The sequence below is a fragment of the Dermacentor andersoni genome, unplaced genomic scaffold (assembly GCF_023375885.2).
Source record: "Dermacentor andersoni unplaced genomic scaffold, qqDerAnde1_hic_scaffold ctg00000040.1, whole genome shotgun sequence".
NCBI lineage: Eukaryota > Metazoa > Arthropoda > Arachnida > Ixodida > Ixodidae > Dermacentor > Dermacentor andersoni.
Genome location: NW_027314753.1, coordinates 3310272 through 3333037, shown reverse-complemented (window position 1 = coordinate 3333037; position 22766 = coordinate 3310272).

Sequence of the window (22766 nt, the reverse complement as noted above, 5' to 3'; positions counted from 1 at the left end):
TAAGCAACAGCAGCTCAGAAGTCTGCTCCGACGATACAAAGGTTGCTTTTCAACGTCATCGAGGATTCGACAAACACCAGTCGCCAAGCATCGCATAATCACCGAGGAGTACGCTCGACCACTCCGCCAGAGCCCTTACCGAGTTTCGTTGCGAGAACGTGAAGCTATAAGAGAACAAGTCGACGAAATGCTACGCGACGACATTATCCAGCCGTCGAAAAGCCCGTGGGCATCCCCTGTTGTCCTGGTGAAGAAAAAGGACCGAACCCTACGTTTCTGCGTCGATTATTGTGGTCTCAACAAGATCACGAAGAAGGACGTATACCCCCTCCCACGGACAGACGACGCATTGGATCGGCTCTGCAACGCTAAATACTTCTCTTCGATGGACCTCAAGTCTGGCTATTGGCAAATAGAAGTCGACGAAAGAGATCGCGAAAAGACCGCCTTCATCACCCCAGACGGCCTCTACGAGTTCAAGGTCATGGCATTTGGACTATGCTCAGCGCCTGCAACGTTCCAGCGCGTGATCGACACGGTTTTAGCAGGATTGAAGTGGCAGACGTGTCTCGTTTACTTGGATGACGTCGTTGTATTCGCCGGAAATTTCGACGATCACCTTAGGCGGCTTGCCACACTACTAGAGGCCATCAAGTCATCAGGGCTCACTCGGAAACCAGAAAAGTGCCGCTTCGCTTACGATGAGCTTCTTTTCCTAGGCCACGTCATCAGCAAGTCTGGAGTCCACCCTGACCCGCAGAAGACAGCTGCCATCGCAAAGTTCCCGCAGCCCACCGACAAGACGGCAGTGCGTAGATTTCTTGGCATGTGTGCCTACTACAGGCGATTTGTCAAGGACTTCTCACGCATCGCTGAGCCGCTGACGCAGCTAACTAAATGTGACGTCGAATTCAAATGGGAAACGCCACAGGGAGACGCATTTCAAGAACTAAAACGAGGCATGCAGTCACCGCCCGTACTTGCGAACTTCGACGAGCACGCCGATACCGAAATCCACACTGACGCCAGTGGCCTAGGCCTCGGTGCCGTCCTAGTCCAGAGAAAAGATGGACATGAACACGTTATAGCTTACGCTAGCCGGTCGTTGTCAAAAGCCGAAGGCAATTATTCTACAACCGAAAAAGAATGCCTCGCCATCGTTTGGGCTACAGCGAAATTTCGCCCTTACCTATATGGCAGGCCATTCAAAGTGGTCAGCGACCATCACGCGTTGTGTTGGCCAGCTAACTTAGAGGACCCTTCAGGACGGCTGGCACGGTGGAGCCTCAGACTACAAAAATACGACATCACTGTAACATACAAGTCTGGACGAAAACACTTAGATGCTGATTGCCTATCACGCGCCCCCATTGACCCGCCGCCGCAAGATGACGAGGATGACGACGCCTTCTCCTGTTCTTTTAGTCAAGAAAAAGGACGGAACCCTTGGTTTCTGCGTCGATTATCGTCGACGGAAGAAGATCACCAAGAAGGATGTATGCCCCCTCCCACGGATAGACGCCGCGTTGGATCGGCGCTGCAGCGCTAAATACTTCTCTTTAATGGACCTCAAGTCTGGCTACTGGCGAATAGAGGTCGACGAAAGAGATCGCGAAAAGACCGCCTTCATCACGCCAGACAGCCTCTATGAGTTCAAGGTTATGCCATTTGGACTGTGCTCTGCGCCTGCAACGTTCGAGCGCGTGCGTGATGGACACGGTTTTAGCAGGATCGAAGTGGCAGACCTGTCTTGTTTACTTGGATGTCGTCGTCGTCTGCACCAGAAATTTCGACCATCACGTTAAGCGGCGTGCGACAGTACTAGAGTCCATCAAGTCATCAGGGCTTATTCTGAAGCCAGAAAAGTGTCGCTTCGCTTACGATGAGCTTCTGTTTCTAGGCCACGCCATCATCAAATCTGGAGTCCGGCCCGACCCGCAGAAGACAGCTGCCATCGCACAGTTCCCGCAGCCCATCGACAAGAAGGCAGCGCGTAGATTCCTTGGCATGTGTGCGTACTATAGGCGCTTTGTCAAGGACTTTTCGTGCATCGCAGAGCCGCTAACACATCTAACCAAATGTCATATCGAGTTCAAGTGGGAAGCGCCGCAGGCCGACGCATTTCAAAAACTCAAACGGCGCATGTAGTCGCCACCAGTATTTGCACACTTCGACGAGACCGCCCATACCGAAATGCACACTGACGTCAGTAGCCTAGGCCTCAGTGCGGTCCTAGTCTAGAGGAAAGACGGACTTGAACGGGTGATATCTTATGCTAACCGGTCGCTGTCAAAAGCGGAAGGCAATTATTCTACGGCTGAAAAGGAATGCCTCGCCATCATTTGGGCTACCGCGAAATTCCGCCCTTATCCATATGGCAGGCCATTCAAATTTGTCAGCGACCATCACGCGTTGTGTTGGTTAGCTAACTTAAAGGACCTTTCAGGACGGCTGGCGTGGTGGAGCCTCAGACTGCAAGAATATGACGCCACGGTAATCTACAAGACCGGACAAAAACACTCTGACGCCGACTGCCTATCACGCGCCCCCATCGATCCCCCGCCGCAACCTAACCTAACCTAACCTAACAACCTAACCTAACCTAACCTAACCTCTAATCTAGTCTAACATCGAACATCTAACTTCCCATCTAATATAACCTAACATCTAACATCTAACCTAACCTAACCTAACCTAACCTAACATAACCTAACCTAACCTAACCTCACCTCACCTAACCTAACCTAACCTAACTTAACCCAACCTAACCTAACCTAACCTAACCTAACATCTAATCTAACCTAACATCTAACATCTAACGTAACATCTAATCCTAAACTAACCTAACCTAACATCTAATCTAATCTAACATCTAACATCTAACTTAACATCTAATCTAATCTAACATCTAACACCTAACCTAACCTAACCTAACCTTACCTAACCTAACCTAAGCTAACCTAACCTAACCTAACCTAACCTAACCTAACCTAACCTAACCTAACCTAACTTAACATAACCTAACCTAACCTAACCTAACCTAACCTAACCTAACCTAAACTAACCTAAGCTAACCTAACCTAACCTAACATAACCTAACCTAACCTAACCTAACCTAACCTAACCTAACCTAACCTAACCTAACGTCTAATCTAGTCTAACATCGAACATCTAACTTCCCATCTAATATAATCTAACATCTAACATCTAACCTAACCTAACCTAACCTAACCTAACATACCCTAACCTAACCTAACCTAACCTCACCTCACCTAACCTAACCTAACATCTAAACTAATCTAACATCTAACATCTAACCTAACATCTCATCCTAACCTAACCTAACCTAACCTAACCTAACCTAACCTAACGTCTAATCTAGTCTAACATCGAACATCTAACTTCCCATTTATTATAATCTAACATCTAACATCTAACCTAACCTAACCTAACCTAGCCTAACCTACCCTAATGTAACGTAACCTAACCTAACCTAACCTAACAACCTAACCTAACCTAACATCTAATCTAGTCTAACATCGAACATCTAACTTCCCATTTAATATAATCTAACATCTAACATCTAACCTAACCTAACCTAACCTAACCTAACATACCCTAACCTAACCTAACCTAACCTCACCTCACCTAACCTAACCTAACCTAACCTAACCTAACCTCACCTCCCCTAACCTAACCTAACTTAACCCAACCTAACCTAACCTAACCTAACCTAACATCTAATCTAATCTAACATCTAACATCTAACGTAACATCTAATCCTAAACTAACCTAACCTAACCTAACATCTAATCTATTCTAATATCTAACATCTAACTTAACATCTAATCTAATCTAACATCTAACACCTAACCTAACCTAACCTAACCTAACCTAACCTAACCTAACCTAACCTAACCTAACCAAGCCTAACCTAACCTAACCTAACCTAACCTAACCTAACCTAACAACCTAACCTAACCTAACCTAACCTAACGTCTAATCTAGTCTAACATCGAACATCTAACTTCCCATTTAATATAATCTAACATCTAACATCTAACCTAACCTAACCTAACCTAACCTAACATAACCTAACCTAACCTAACCTAACCTAACCTCACCTCACCTAACCTAACCTAACCTAACTTAACCCAACCTAACCTAACCAAACCTAACCTAACATCTAATCTAATCTAACATCTAACATCTAACGTAACATCTAATCCTAAACTAACCTAACCTAACCTAACATCTAATCTAATCTAACATCTAACATCTAACCTAACATCTAATCTAATCTAACATCTAACACCTAACCTAACCTAACCTAACCTAACCTAACCTAACCTGACCTAACTTAACCTAACCTAACCTAACCTAACCTAACCTAACCTAACCTAACCTAACAACCTAACCTAACCTAACCTAACGTCTAATCTAGTCTAACATCGAACATCTAACTTCCCATTTAATATAATCTAACATCTAACATCTAACTTAACCTAACCTAACCTAACCTAACCTAACCTAACATCTAATCTAATCTAACATCTAACATCTAACGTAACATCTAATCCTAAACTAACCTAACCTAACCTAACCTAACATCTAATCTATTCTAACATCTAACATCTAACTTAACATCTAATCTAATCTAACATCTAACACCTAACCTAACCTAACCTAACCTAACCTAACCAAACCTCACCTAACCTTACCTAACTTAACCTAACCTAACCTAACCTAACCTAACCGAACCTAACCTAACCTAATTTAACCTAACCTAAGCTAACCTATTCTAACCTAACCTAACCTAACCTAACCTAACCTAACCTAACGTAACCTAACCTAACCTAACCTAACCTAACCTAACCTAACCTAACCTAACCTAACCAAACCTAACCTAACCTAACCTAACCTAACCTAACGTCTAATCTAGTCTAACATCGAACATCTAACTTCCCATCTAATATAATCTAACATCTAACATCTAACCTAACCTAACCTAACCTAACCTAACATTACCTAACCTAACCTAACCTAACCTCACCTCACCTAACCTAACCTAACCTAACCTAACCTAACATCTAATCTAATCTAACATCTAACATCTAACCTAACATCTAATCCTAACCTAACCTAACCTAACCTAACCTAACCTAACCTCACCTCACCTCACCTCACCTAACCTAACCTAACTTAACCCAACCTAACCTAACCTAACCTAACATCTAATCTAATCTAACATCTAACATCTAATGTAACATCTAATCCTAAACTAACCTAACCTAACCTAACATCTAATCTAATCGAACATCTAACATCTAACTTAACATCTAATCTAATCTAGCATCTAACACCTAACCTAACCTAACCTAACCTAACCTTACCTAACCTAACAGCCTAACCTAACCTAACCTAACCTAACGTCTAATCTAGTCTAACATCTAACATCTAACCTAACCTAACCTAACCTAACCTAACCTTACATAACCTAACCTAACCTAACCTAACCTAACCTCACCTCACCTAACCTAACCTAACCTAACCTAACCCAACCTAACCTAACCTAACCTAAAATAACATGTAATCTAATCTAACATCTAACATCTAACGTAACATCTAATCCTAAACTAACCTAACCTAACCTAACATCTAATCTAATCTAACATCTAACATCTAACTTAACATCTAATCTAATCTAACATCTAACACCTAACCTAACCTAACCTAACCTAACCTAGCCTAACCTAACCTAACCTAACCTAACCTAACCTAACCTAACCTAACCTACCCTAACCTAACCTAACCTAACCTAACCTAACCTAACCTAACCAAACCAAACCTAACCTAACCTAACCTAACCTCACCTAACCTAACAACCTAACCTAACCTAACCTAACGTCTAATCTAGTCTAACATCGAACATCTAACTTCCCATCTAATATAATCTAACATCTAACATCTAACCTAACCTAACCTAACCTAACCTAACCTAACATAACCTAACCTAACCTAACCTAACCTAACCTCACCTCACCTCACCTAACCTAACCTAACCTAACATCTAATCTAATCTAACATCTAACATCTAACCTAACATATAATCCTAACCTAACCTAACCTAACCTAACATCTAATCTAATCTAACATCTAACTTAACATCTAATCTAATCTAACATCTAACACCTAACCTAACCTAACCTAACCTAACATAACCTAACCTAACCTAACCTAACCTAACCTAACCTAACAACCTAACCTAACCTAACCTAACCTAACCTAACCTAACCTAACAACCTAACCTAACCTAACCTAACCTAACGTCTAATCTAGTCTAACATCGAACATCTAACTTCCCATTTAATATAATCTAACACCTAACCTAACCTAACCTAACCTAACCTAACATAACCTAACCTAACCTAACCTAACCTCACCTCACCTAACCTAACCTAACCTAACCTAACCCAACCTAACCTAACCTAACCTAACCTAACATCTAATCTAATCTAACATCTAACATCTAACGTAACATCTAATCCTAAACTAACCTAACCTAACCTAACCTAACCTAACATCTAATCTAATCTAACATCTAACATCTAACTTAACATCTAATCTTATCTAACATCTAACACCTAACCTAACCTAACCTGACCTAACCTAACCTAACCTAGCCTAACCTAACCTAACCTAACCTAACCTAACCTAACCTAACCTAACCTAACCTAACCTAACCTATCCTAACCTAACCTAACCTAACCTAACCTAACCTAACCTAACCTAACCTAACCTAACCTAACCAAACCTAACCTAACCTAACCTAACGTCTAATCTAGTCTAACATCGAACATCTAACTTCCCATCTAATATAATCTAACATCTAACATCTAACCTAACCTAACCTAACCTAACATAACCTAACCTAACCTAACATAACCTCTAATCTAGTCTAACATCGAACATCTAACTTCCTATCTAATATAATCTAACATCTAACCTAACCTAACCTAACCTAACCTAACATAACCTAACCTAACCTAACCTCACCTCACCTAACCTAACCTAACCTAACTTAACCCAACCTAACCTAACCTAACCTAACCTAACATCTAATCTAACCTAACATCTAACATCTAACGTAACATCTAATCCTAAACTAACCTAACCTAACATCTAATCTAATTTAACATCTAACATCTAACTTAACATCTAATCTAATCTAACATCTAACACCTAACCTAACCTAACCTAACCTTACCTAACCTAACCTAACCTAACCTAACCTAACCTAACTTAACATAACCTAACCTAACCTAACCTAACCTAACCTAACCTAACATAACCTAACCTAACCTAACCTAACCTAACCTAACGTCTAATCTAGTCTAACATCGAACATCTAACTTCGCATCTAATATAATCTAACATCTAACATCTAACCTAACCTAACCTAACATACCCTAACCTAACCTAACCTAACCTCACCTCACCTAACCTAACCTAACATCTAATCTAATCTAACATCTAACATCTAACCTAACATCTCATCCTAACCTAACCTAACCTAACCTAACCTAACAACCTAACCTAACCTAACCTAACCTAACGTCTAATCTAGTCTAACATCGAACATCTAACTTCCCATTTATTATAATCTAACATCTAACATCTAACCTAACCTAACCTAACCTAGCCTAACCTACCCTAACGTAACCTAACCTAACCTAACCAAACCTAACCTAACCTAACCTAACCTAACCTAACGTCTAATCTAGTCTAACATCGAACATCTAACTTCCCATCTAATATAATCTAACATCTAACATCTAACCTAACCTAACCTAACCTAACCTAACCTAACCTAACATAACCTAACCTAACCTAACCTAACCTCACCTCACCTAACCTAACCTAACCTAACCTAACATCTAATCTAATCTAACATCTAACATCTAACCTAACATCTAATCCTAACCTAACCTAACCTAACCTAACCTAACCTCACCTCACCTCACCTAACCTAACCTAACTTAACCCAACCTAACCTAACCTAACCTAACCTAACATCTAATCTAATCTAACATCTAACATCTAATGTAACATCTAATCCTAAACTAACCTAACCTAACCTAACCTAACATCTAATCTAATCTAACATCTAACACCTAACCTAACCTAACCTGACCTAACCTAACCTAACCTAGCCTAACCTAACCTAACCTAACCTAACCTAACCTAACCTAACCTAACCTAACCTATCCTAACCTAACCTAACCTAACCTAACCTAACCTAACCTAACCTAACCTAACCAAACCTAACCTAACCTAACCTAACGTCTAATCTAGTCTAACATCGAACATCTAACTTCCCATCTAATATAATCTAACATCTAACATCTAACCTAACCTAACCTAACCTAACATAACCTAACCTAACCTAACCTAACCTCACCTCACCTAACCTAACCTAACCTAACCTAACCTAACATCTAATCTAATCTAACATCTAACATCAAACCTAACATCTAATCCTAACCTAACCTAACCTAACCTAACAACCTAACCTAACCTAACCTAACCTCTAATCTAGTCTAACATCGAACATCTAACTTCCCATCTAATATAATCTAACATCTAACCTAACCTAACCTAACCTAACCTAACATAACCTAACCTAACCTAACCTCACCTCACCTAACCTAACCTAACCTAACTTAACCCAACCTAACCTAACCTAACCTAACCTAACATCTAATCTAACCTAACATCTAACATCTAACGTAACATCTAATCCTAAACTAACCTAACCTAACATCTAATCTAATCTAACATCTAACATCTAACTTAACATCTAATCTAATCTAACATCTAACACGTAACCTAACCTAACCTAACCTTACCTAACCTAACCTAACCTAACCTAACCTAACCTAACCTAACCTAACCTAACTTAACATAACCTAACCTAACCTAACCTAACCTAACCTAACCTAACCTAACCTAAACTAACCTAAGCTAACCTAACCTAACCTAACATAACCTAACCTAACCTAACCTAACCTAACCTAACGTCTAATCTAGTCTAACATCGAACATCTAACTTCGCATCTAATATAATCTAACATCTAACATCTAACCTAACCTAACCTAACCTAACCTAACCTAACATACCCTAACCTAACCTAACCTAACCTCACCTCACCTAACCTAACCTAACATCTAATCTAATCTAACATCTAACATCTAACCTAACATCTCATCCTAACCTAACCTAACCTAACCTAACCTAACCTAACCTAACAACCTAACCTAACCTAACCTAACGTCTAATCTAGTCTAACGTCGAACATCTAACTTCCCATTTATTATAATCTAACATCTAACATCTAACCTAACCTAACCTAACCTAGCCTAACCTACCCTAACGTAACCTAACCTAACCTAACCTAACCTAACCTAACCTAACCTAACCTAACCTAACCTAACCTAACCTAACCTAACCTAACCTAACCTAACCTAACCTCACCTTACCTAACCTAACCTAACCTAACTTAACCCAACCTAACCTAACCTAACCTAACCTAACATCTAATCTAACCTAACATCTAACATCTAACGTAACATCTAATCCTAAACTAACCTAACCTAACATCTAATCTAATCTAACATCTAACATCTAACTTAACATCTAATCTAATCTAACATCTAACACCTAACCTAACCTAACCTAACCTTACCTAACCTAACCTAACCTAACCTAACCTAACCTAACTTAACATAACCTAACCTAACCTAACCTAACCTAACCTAACCTAAACTAACCTAAGCTAACCTAACCTAACCTAACATAACCTAACATAACCTAACCTAACCTAACCTAACCTAACCTAACGTCTAATCTAGTCTAACATCGAACATCTAACTTCGCATCTAATATAATCTAACATCTAACATCTAACCTAACCTAACCTAACCTAACCTAACATACCCTAACCTAACCTAACCTAACCTCACCTCACCTAGCCTAACCTAACATCTAATCTAATCTAACATCTAACATCTAACCTAACATCTCATCCTAACCTAACCTAACCTAACCTAACCTAACAACCTAACCTAACCTAACCTAACCTAACGTCTAATCTAGTCTAACATCGAACATCTAACTTCCCATTTATTATAATCTAACATCTAACATCTAACCTAACCTAACCTAACCTAGCCTAACCTACCCTAACGTAACCTAACCTAACCTAACCAAACCTAACCTAACCTAACCTAACCTAACCTAACCTAACGTCTAATCTAGTCTAACATCGAACATCTAACTTCCCATCTAATATAATCTAACATCTAACATCTAACCTAACCTAACCTAACCTAACCTAACATAACCTAACCTAACCTAACCTAACCTCACCTCACCTAACCTAACCTAACCTAACATCTAATCTAATCTAACATCTAACATCTAACCTAACATCTAATCCTAACCTAACCTAACCTAACCTAACCTAACCTAACCTAACCTCACCTCACCTCACCTAACCTAACCTAACTTAACCCAACCTAACCTAACCTAACCTAACCTAACATCTAATCTAATCTAACATCTAACATCTAATGTAACATCTAATCCTAAACTAACCTAACCTAACCTAACCTAACATCTAATCTAATCTAACATCTAACACCTAACCTAACCTAACCTGACCTAACCTAACCTAACCTAGCCTAACCTAACCTAACCTAACCTAACCTAACCTAACCTAACCTAACCTAACCTATCCTAACCTAACCTAACCTAACCTAACCTAACCTAACCTAACCTAACCTAACCAAACCTAACCTAACCTAACCTAACGTCTAATCTAGTCTAACATCGAACATCTAACTTCCCATCTAATATAATCTAACATCTAACATCTAACCTAACCTAACCTAACCTAACATAACCTAACCTAACCTAACCTAACCTCACCTCACCTAACCTAACCTAACCTAACCTAACCTAACCTAACATCTAATCTAATCTAACATCTAACATCAAACCTAACATCTAATCCTAACCTAACCTAACCTAACCTAACAACCTAACCTAACCTAACCTAACCTCTAATCTAGTCTAACATCGAACATCTAACTTCCCATCTAATATAATCTAACATCTAACCTAACCTAACCTAACCTAACCTAACATAACCTAACCTAACCTAACCTAACCTAACTTAACCCAACCTAACCTAACCTAACCTAACCTAACATCTAATCTAACCTAACATCTAACATCTAACGTAACATCTAATCCTAAACTAACCTAACCTAACATCTAATCTAATCTAACATCTAACATCTAACTTAACATCTAATCTAATCTAACATCTAACACCTAACCTAACCTAACCTAACCTTACCTAACCTAACCTAACCTAACCTAACCTAACCTAACCTAACCTAACCTAACTTAACATAACCTAACCTAACCTAACCTAACCCAACCTAACCTAACCTAACCTAAACTAACCTAAGCTAACCTAACCTAACCTAACATAACCTAACCTAACCTAACCTAACCTAACCTAACCTAACGTCTAATCTAGTCTAACATCGAACATCTAACTTCGCATCTAATATAATCTAACATCTAACATCTAACCTAACCTAACCTAACCTAACCTAACCTAACATACCCTAACCTAACCTAACCTAACCTCACCTCACCTAACCTAACCTAACATCTAATCTAATCTAACATCTAACATCTAACCTAACATCTCATCCTAACCTAACCTAACCTAACCTAACCTAACCTAACCTAACAACCTAACCTAACCTAACCTAACGTCTAATCTAGTCTAACGTCGAACATCTAACTTCCCATTTATTATAATCTAACATCTAACATCTAACCTAACCTAACCTAACCTAGCCTAACCTACCCTAACGTAACCTAACCTAACCTAACCTAACCTAACCTAACCTAATTTAACAACCTAACCTAACCTAACCTAACCTAACGTCTAATCTAGTCTAACATCGAACATCTAACTTCCCATTTATTATAATCTAACATCTAAAATCTAACCTAACCTAACCTAACCTAACCTAACATAACCTAACCTCACCTCACCTAACCTAACCTAACCTAACCTAACCTAACCTAACCTCACCTCCCCTAACCTAACCTAACTTAACCCAACCTAACCTAACCTAACCTAACCTAACATCTAATCTAATCTAACATCTAACATCTAACGTAACATCTAATCCTAAACTAACCTAACCTAACCTAACATCTAATCTATTCTAATATCTAACATCTAACTTAACATCAAATCTAATCTAACATCTAACACCTAACCTAACCTAACCTCACCTCACCTAACCTAACCTAACCTAACTTAACCCAACCTAACCTAACCTAACCTAACCTAACATCTAATCTAATCTAACATCTAACATCTAACGTAACATCTAATCCTAAACTAACCTAACCTAACCTAACATCTAATCTAATCTAACATCTAACTTAACATCTAATCTAATCTAACATCTAACACCTAACCTAACCTAACCTAACCTAACCTAACCTAACCTAACCTAACCTAACCTAACCTAACCTAACCTAAACTAACCTAAGCTTACCTAACCTACCCTAACATAACCTAACCTAACCTAACCTAAGCTAACGTCTAATCTAGTCTAACATCGAACATCTAACTTCCCATTTAATATAATCTAACATCTAACCTAACCTAACCTAACCTAACCTAACCTCACCTCACCTAACCTAACCTAACCTAACATCTAATTTAATCTAACATCTAACATCTAGCCTAACATCTCATCCTAACCTAACCTAACCTAACCTAACAACCTAACCTAACCTAACCTAACCTAAAGTCTAATCTAGTCTAACATCGAACATCGAACTTCCCATTTATTATAATCTAACATCTAACATCTAACCTAACCTAACCTAACCTAACCTAACCTAATATACCCTAACCTAACCTAACCTAACCTAACCTCACCTCACCTAACCTAACCTAACTTAACCTAACCTAACCTAACCTAACATCTAATCTAATCTAACATCTAACATCTAACGTAACATCTAATCCTAAACTAACCTAACCTAACCTAACATCTAATCTAATCTAACATCTAACTTAACATCTAATCTAATCTAACATCTAACACCTAACTTAACCTAACCTAACCTAACCTAACCTAACCTAACCTAACCTAACCTAACCTAACCTAACCTAAACTAACCTAAGCTTACCTAACCTACCCTAACCTAACCTAACCTAACCTAACCTAACCTAAGCTAACGTCTAATCTAGTCTAACATCGAACATCTAACTTCCCATTTAATATAATCTAACATCTAACCTAACCTAACCTAACCTAACCTAACCTCACCTCACCTAACCTAACCTAACCTAACATCTAATCTAATCTAACATCTAACATCTAGCCTAACATCTCATCCTAACCTAACCTAACCTAACCTAACAACCTAACCTAACCTAACCTAACCTAACGTCTAATCTAGTCTAACATCGAACATCGAACTTCCCATTTATTATAATCTAACATCTAACATCTAACCTAACCTAACCTAACCTAACCTAACCTAATATAACCTAACCTAACCTAACCTAACCTAACCTCACCTCACCTAACCTAACCTAACTTAACCCAACCTAACCTAACCTAACCTAACATCTAATCTAATCTAACATCTAACGTAACATCTAATCCTAAACTAACCTAACCTAACCTAACCTAACCTAACATAACCTAACCTAACCTAACCTAACCTAACCTAACCTAACCTAACCTAACCTAACGTCTAATCTAGTCTAACATCGAACATCTAACTTCCCATCTAATATAATCTAACATCTAACATCTAACCTAACCTAACCTAACCTAACCTAACATACCCTAACCTAACCTAACCTAACCTCACCTCACCTAACCTAACCTAACATCTAAACTAATCTCACATCTAACATCTAACCTAACATCTCATCCTAACCTAACCTAACCTAACCTAACCTAACCTAACCTAACGTCTAATCTAGTCTAACATCGAACATCTAACTTCCCATTTATTATAATCTAACATCTAACATCTAACCTAACCTAACCTAACCTAGCCTAACCTACCCTAATGTAACGTAACCTAACCTAACCTAACCTAACAACCTAACCTAACCTAACCTAACATCTAATCTAGTCTAACATCGAACATCTAACTTCCCATTTAATATAATCTAACATCTAACATCTAACCTAACCTAACCTAACCTAACCTAACATAACCTAACCTAACCTAACCTAACCTCACTTCACCTAACCTAACCTAACCTAACCTAACCTAACCTAACCTAACCTAACCTAACCTAACCTAACCTAACCTAACCTAACCTAACCTAACCTAACCTAACCTAACCTAACCTAACCTAACCTAACCTAACCTAACCTAACCTAACCTAACATAACCTAACATCTAATCTAATCTAACATCTAACATCTAACGTAACATCTAATCCTAAACTAACCTAACCTAACCTAACCTAACATCTAATCTATTCTAACATCTAACATCTAACTTAACATCTAATCTAATCTAACATCTAACACCTAACCTAACCTAACCTAACCTAACCAAACCTAACCAAACCTACCCTAACCAAACCTAACCTAACCTAACCTAACCTAACCTAACCTAACCGAACCTAACCTAATCTAACCTAACCTAACCTAACCTAACCTAACCTAACCTAACCTAACCTAACCTAGCCTAGCCTAGCCTAGCCTTGCCTAGCCTAGCCTAGCCTAGCCTAGCCTAGCCTACCCTAACCTAACCTAACCTAACCTAACCTAACCTAACCTAGCCTAGCCTAACCTAACCTAACCTAACCTAACCTAACCTAACCTAACCTAACCTAACCTAACCTAACCTAACCTAACTTAACCTAACCTAACCTAACCTAACCTAACCTAACCTAACCTAACCTAACCTAAACTAACCTAAGCTAACCTAACCTAACCTAACCTAACCTAACCTGACCTAACCTTACCTAACCTAACCTAACCTAACGTCTAATCTAGTCTAACATCGAACATCTAACTTCCCATCTAATATAATCTAACATCTAACATCTAACCTAACCTAACCTAACCAAACCTAACATACCCTAACCTAACCTAACCTAACCTCACCTCACCTAACCTAACCTAACCTAACCTAACATCTAATCTAATCTAACATCTAAGATCTAACCTAACATCTCATCCTAACCTAGCCTTACCTAACCTAACCTAACCTAACCTAACCTAACCTGACCTAACTTAACCTAACCTAACCTAACCTAACCTAACCTAACCTAACCTAACGTCTAATCTAGTCTAACATCGAACATGTAACTTCCCATTTAATATAATCTAACATCTAACATCTAACTTAACCTAACCTAACCTAACCTAACCTAACATAACCTAACCTAACCTAACCTAACCTCACCTAACCTAACCTAACTTAACCCAACCTAACCTAACCTAACCTAACATCTAATCTAATCTAACATCTAACATCTAACGTAACATCTAATCCTAAACTAACCTAACCTAACCTAACCTCACATCTAATCTAATCTAACATCTAACATCTAACTTAACATCTAATCTAATCTAACATCTAACACCTAACCTAACCTAACCTAACCTAACCTAACCTAACCTAACCAAACCTCACCTAACCTAACCTAACTTAACCTAACCTAACCTAACCTAACCTAACCTAATTTAACCTAACCTAACCTAACCTATTCTAACCTAACCTAACCTAACCTAACCTAACCTAACCTAACGTAACCTAACCTAACCTAACCTAACCTAACCTAACCTAACCTAACCTAACCTAACCTAACGTCTAATCTAGTCTAACATCGAACATCTAACTTCCCATCAAATATAATCTAACATCTAACATCTAACCTAACCTAACCTAACCTAACCTAACCTAACATAACCTAACCTAACCTAACCTAACCTCACCTCACCTAACCTAACCAAACCTAACCTAACATCTAATCTAATCTAACATCTAACATCTAACCTAACATCTAATCCTAACCTAACCTAACCTAACCTAACCTAACCTAACATAACCTAACCTAACCTAACCTCACCTCACCTCACCTCACCTAACCTAACCTAACTTAACCCAACCTAACCTAACCTAACCTAACCTAACATCTAATCTAATCTATCATCTAACATCTAATGTAACATCTAATCCTAAACTAACCTAACCTAACCTAACCTAACATCTAATCTAATCTAACATCTAACATCTAACTTAACATCTAATCTAATCTAGCATCTAACACCTAACCTAACCTAACCTAACCTAACCTTACCTAACCTAACAACCTAACCTAACCTAACCTAACCTAACGTCTAATCTAGTCTGACATCTAACATCTAACCTAACCTAACCTAACCTAACCTAACCTTACATAACCTAACCTAACCTAACCTAACCTAACCTAACCTCACCTCACCTAACCTAACCTAACCTAACCTAACCCAACCTAACCTAACCTAACCTAACCTAACATCTAATCTAATCTAACATCTAACATCTAACATAACATCTAATCCTAAACTAACCTAACCTAACCTAACCTAACCTAACATCTAATCTAATCTAACATCTAACTTAACATCTAATCTAATCTAACATCTAACACCTAACCTAACCTAACCTAACCTAACCTAACCTAGCCTAACCTAACCTAACCTAACCTAACCTAACCTAACCTAACCTAACAACCTAACCTAACCTAACCTAACCTAACCTAACCTAACAACCTAACCTAACCTAACCTAACCTAACGTCTAATCTAGTCTAACATCGAACATCTAACTTCCCATTTAATATAATCTAACATCTAACCTAACCTAACCTAACCTAACCTAACCTAACCTAACATAACCTAACCTAACCTAACCTAACCTCACCTCACCTAACCTAACCTAACCTAACCTAACCCAACCTAACCTAACCTAACCTAACATCTAATCTAATCTAACATCTAACATCTAACGTAACATCTAATCCTAAACTAACCTAACCTAACCTAACCTAACCTAACATCTAATCTAATCTAACATCTAACATCTAACTTAACATCTAATCTAATCTAACATCTAACACCTAACCTAACCTAACCTAACCTAACCTAGCCTAACCTAACCTAACCTAACCTAACCTAACCTAACCTAACCTAACCTATCCTAACCTAACCTAACCTAACCTAACCTAACCTAACCTAACCTAACCTAACCTAACCAAACCTAACCTAACCTAACCTAACGTCTAATCTAGTCTAACATCGAACATCTAACTTCCCATCTAATATAATCTAACATCTAACATCTAACCTAACCTAACCTAACCTAACCTAACCTAACCTAACCTAACCTAACCTCACCTCACCTAACCTAACCTAACCTAACCTAACCTAACATCTAATCTAATCTAACATCTAACATCTAACCTAACATCTAATCCTAACCTGACCTAACCTAACCTAACCTAACCTAACAACCTAACCTAACCTAACCTAACCTCTAATCTAGTCTAACATCGAACATCTAACTTCCCATCTAATATAATCTAACATCTAACATCTAACCTAACCTAACCTAACCTAACCTAACATAACCTAACCTAACCTAACCTCACCTCACCTAACCTAACCTAACCTAACTTAACCCAACCTAACCTAACCTAACCTAACCTAACATCTAATCTAACCTAACATCTAACATCTAACGTAACATCTAATCCTAAACTAACCTAACCTAACATCTAATCTAATCTAACATCTAACATCTAACTTAACATCTAATCTAATCTAACATCTAACACCTAACCTAACCTAACCTAACCTTACCTAACCTAACCTAAGCTAACCTAACCTAACCTAACCTAACCTAACCTAACCTAACTTAACATAACCTAACCTAACCTAACCTAACCTAACCTAACCTAACCTAAACTAACTTAAGCTAACCTAACCTAACCTAACATAACCTAACCTAACCTAACCTAACCTAACCTAACCTAACCTAACCTAACCTAACGTCTAATCTAGTCTAACATCGAACATCTAACTTCCCATCTAATATAATCTAACATCTAACATCTAACCTAACCTAACCTAACCTAACATACCCTAACCTAACCTAACCTAACCTCACCTCACCTAACCTAACCTAACATCTAAACTAATCTAACATCTAACATCTAACCTAACATCTCATCCTAACCTAACCTAACCTAACCTAACCTAACCTAACCTAACCTAACCTAACCTAACGTCTAATCTAGTCTAACATCGAACATCTAACTTCCCATTTATTATAATCTAACATCTAACATCTAACCTAACCTAACCTAACCTAGCCTAACCTACCCTAATGTAACGTAACCTAACCTAACCTAACCTAACAACTTAACCTAACCTAACATCTAATCTAGTCTAACATCGAACATCTAACTTCCCATTTAATATAATCTAACATCTAACATCTAACCTAACCTAACCTAACCTAACCTAACATAACCTAACCTAACCTAACCTAACCTCACCTCACCTAACCTAACCTAACCTAACCTAACCTAACCTCACCTCCCCTAACCTAACCTAACTTAACCCAACCTAACCTAACCTAACCTAACCTAACATCTAATCTAATCTAACATCTAACATCTAACGTAACATCTAATCCTAAACTAACCTAACCTAACCTAACATCTAATCTATTCTAATATCTAACATCTAACTTAACATCTAATCTAATCTAACATCTAACACCTAACCTAACCTAACCTAACCTAACCTAACCTAACCTAACCTAACCTAACCTAACCAAGCCTAACCTAACCTAACCTAACCTAACCTAACCTAACAACCTAACCTAACCTAACCTAACCTAACGTCTAATCTAGTCTAACATCGAACATCTAACTTCCCATTTAATATAATCTAACATCTAACATCTAACCTAACCTAACCTAACCTAACCTAACATAACCTAACCTAACCTAACCTAACCTAACCTCACCTCACCTAACCTAACCTAACCTAACTTAACCCAACCTAACCTAACCAAACCTAACCTAACATCTAATCTAATCTAACATCTAACATCTAACGTAACATCTAATCCTAAACTAACCTAACCTAACCTAACATCTAATCTAATCTAACATCTAACATCTAACTTAACATCTAATCTAATCTAACATCTAACACCTAACCTAACCTAACCTAACCTAACCTAACCTAACCTAACCTAACCTAACCTGACCTAACTTAACCTAACCTAACCTAACCTAACCTAACCTAACCTAACCAAACCTAACCTAACAACCTAACCTAACCTAACCTAACGTCTAATCTAGTCTAACATCGAACATCTAACTTCCCATTTAATATAATCTAACATCTAACATCTAACTTAACCTAACCTAACCTAACCTAACCTAACCTAACATCTAATCTAATCTAACATCTAACATCTAACGTAACATCTAATCCTAAACTAACCTAACCTAACCTAACCTAACATCTAATCTATTCTAACATCTAACATCTAACTTAACATCTAATCTAATCTAACATCTAACACCTAACCTAACCTAACCTAACCTAACCTAACCAAACCTCACCTAACCTTACCTAACTTAACCTAACCTAACCTAACCTAACCTAACCGAACCTAACCTAACCTAATTTAACCTAACCTAAGCTAACCTATTCTAACCTAACCTAACCTAACCTAACCTAACCTAACCTAACGTAACCTAACCTAACCTAACCTAACCTAACCTAACCTAACCTAACCTAACCTAACCTAACCAAACCTAACCTAACCTAACCTAACCTAACCTAACGTCTAATCTAGTCTAACATCGAACATCTAACTTCCCATCTAATATAATCTAACATCTAACATCTAACCTAACCTAACCTAACCTAACCTAACATTACCTAACCTAACCTAACCTAACCTCACCTCACCTAACCTAACCTAACCTAACCTAACCTAACATCTAATCTAATCTAACATCTAACATCTAACCTAACATCTAATCCTAACCTAACCTAACCTAACCTAACCTAACCTAACCTAACCTAACCTCACCTCACCTCACCTCACCTAACCTAACCTAACTTAACCCAACCTAACCTAACCTAACCTAACATCTAATCTAATCTAACATCTAACATCTAATGTAACATCTAATCCTAAACTAACCTAACCTAACCTAACCTAACATCTAATCTAATCGAACATCTAACATCTAACTTAACATCTAATCTAATCTAGCATCTAACACCTAACCTAACCTAACCTAACCTAACCTAACCTAACCTTACCTAACCTAACAGCCTAACCTAACCTAACCTAACCTAACGTCTAATCTAGTCTAACATCTAACATCTAACCTAACCTAACCTAACCTAACCTAACCTTACATAACCTAACCTAACCTAACCTAACCTAACCTCACCTCACCTAACCTAACCTAACCTAACCCAACCTAACCTAACCTAACCTAAAATAACATCTAATCTAATCTAACATCTAACATCTAACGTAACATCTAATCCTAAACTAACCTAACCTAACCTAACATCTAATCTAATCTAACATCTAACATCTAACTTAACATCTAATCTAATCTAACATCTAACACCTAACCTAACCTAACCTAACCTAACCTAGCCTAACCTAACCTAACCTAACCTAACCTAACCTAACCTAACCTAACCTACCCTAACCTAACCTAACCTAACCTAACCTAACCTAACCTAACCAAACCAAACCTAACCTAACCTAACCTAACCTCACCTAACCTAACAACCTAACCTAACCTAACCTAACGTCTAATCTAGTCTAACATCGAACATCTAACTTCCCATCTAATATAATCTAACATCTAACATCTAACCTAACCTAACCTAACCTAACCTAACCTAACATAACCTAACCTAACCTAACCTAACCTAACCTAACCTCACCTCACCTCACCTAACCTAACCTAACCTAACATCTAATCTAATCTAACATCTAACATCTAACCTAACATATAATCCTAACCTAACCTAACCTAACCTAACATCTAATCTAATCTAACATCTAACTTAACATCTAATCTAATCTAACATCTAACACCTAACCTAACCTAACCTAACCTAACATAACCTAACCTAACCTAACCTAACCTAACCTAACCTAACCTAACCTAACAACCTAACCTAACCTAACCTAACCTAACCTAACCTAACAACCTAACCTAACCTAACCTAACCTAACGTCTAATCTAGTCTAACATTGAACATCTAACTTCCCATTTAATATAATCTAACACCTAACCTAACCTAACCTAACCTAACCTAACCTAACATAACCTAACCTAACCTAACCTAACCTCACCTCACCTAACCTAACCTAACCTAACCTAACCCAACCTAACCTAACCTAACCTAACCTAACATCTAATCTAATCTAACATCTAACATCTAACGTAACATCTAATCCTAAACTAACCTAACCTAACCTAACCTAACCTAACATCTAATCTAATCTAACATCTAACATCTAACTTAACATCTAATCTAATCTAACATCTAACACCTAACCTAACCTAACCTGACCTAACCTAACCTAACCTAGCCTAACCTAACCTAACCTAACCTAACCTAACCTAACCTAACCTAACCTAACCTATCCTAACCTAACCTAACCTAACCTAACCTAACCTAACCTAACCTAACCTAACCTAACCAAACCTAACCTAACCTAACCTAACGTCTAATCTAGTCTAACATCGAACATCTAACTTCCCATCTAATATAATCTAACATCTAACATCTAACCTAACCTAACCTAACCTAACATAACCTAACCTAACCTAACCTAACCTAACCTAACCTCACCTCCCCTAACCTAACCTAACTTAACCCAACCTAACCTAACCTAACCTAACCTAACATCTAATCTAATCTAACATCTAACATCTAACGTAACATCTAATCCTAAACTAACCTAACCTAACCTAACATCTAATCTATTCTAATATCTAACATCTAACTTAACATCTAATCTAATCTAACATCTAACACCTAACCTAACCTAACCTAACCTAACCTAACCTAACCTAACCTAACCTAACCTAACCAAGCCTAACCTAACCTAACCTAACCTAACCTAACCTAACAACCTAACCTAACCTAACCTAACCTAACGTCTAATCTAGTCTAACATCGAACATCTAACTTCCCATTTAATATAATCTAACATCTAACATCTAACCTAACCTAACCTAACCTAACCTAACATAACCTAACCTAACCTAACCTAACCTAACCTCACCTCACCTAACCTAACCTAACCTAACTTAACCCAACCTAACCTAACCAAACCTAACCTAACATCTAATCTAATCTAACATCTAACATCTAACGTAACATCTAATCCTAAACTAACCTAACCTAACCTAACATCTAATCTAATCTAACATCTAACATCTAACTTAACATCTAATCTAATCTAACATCTAACACCTAACCTAACCTAACCTAACCTAACCTAACCTAACCTAACCTAACCTGACCTAACTTAACCTAACCTAACCTAACCTAACCTAACCTAACCTA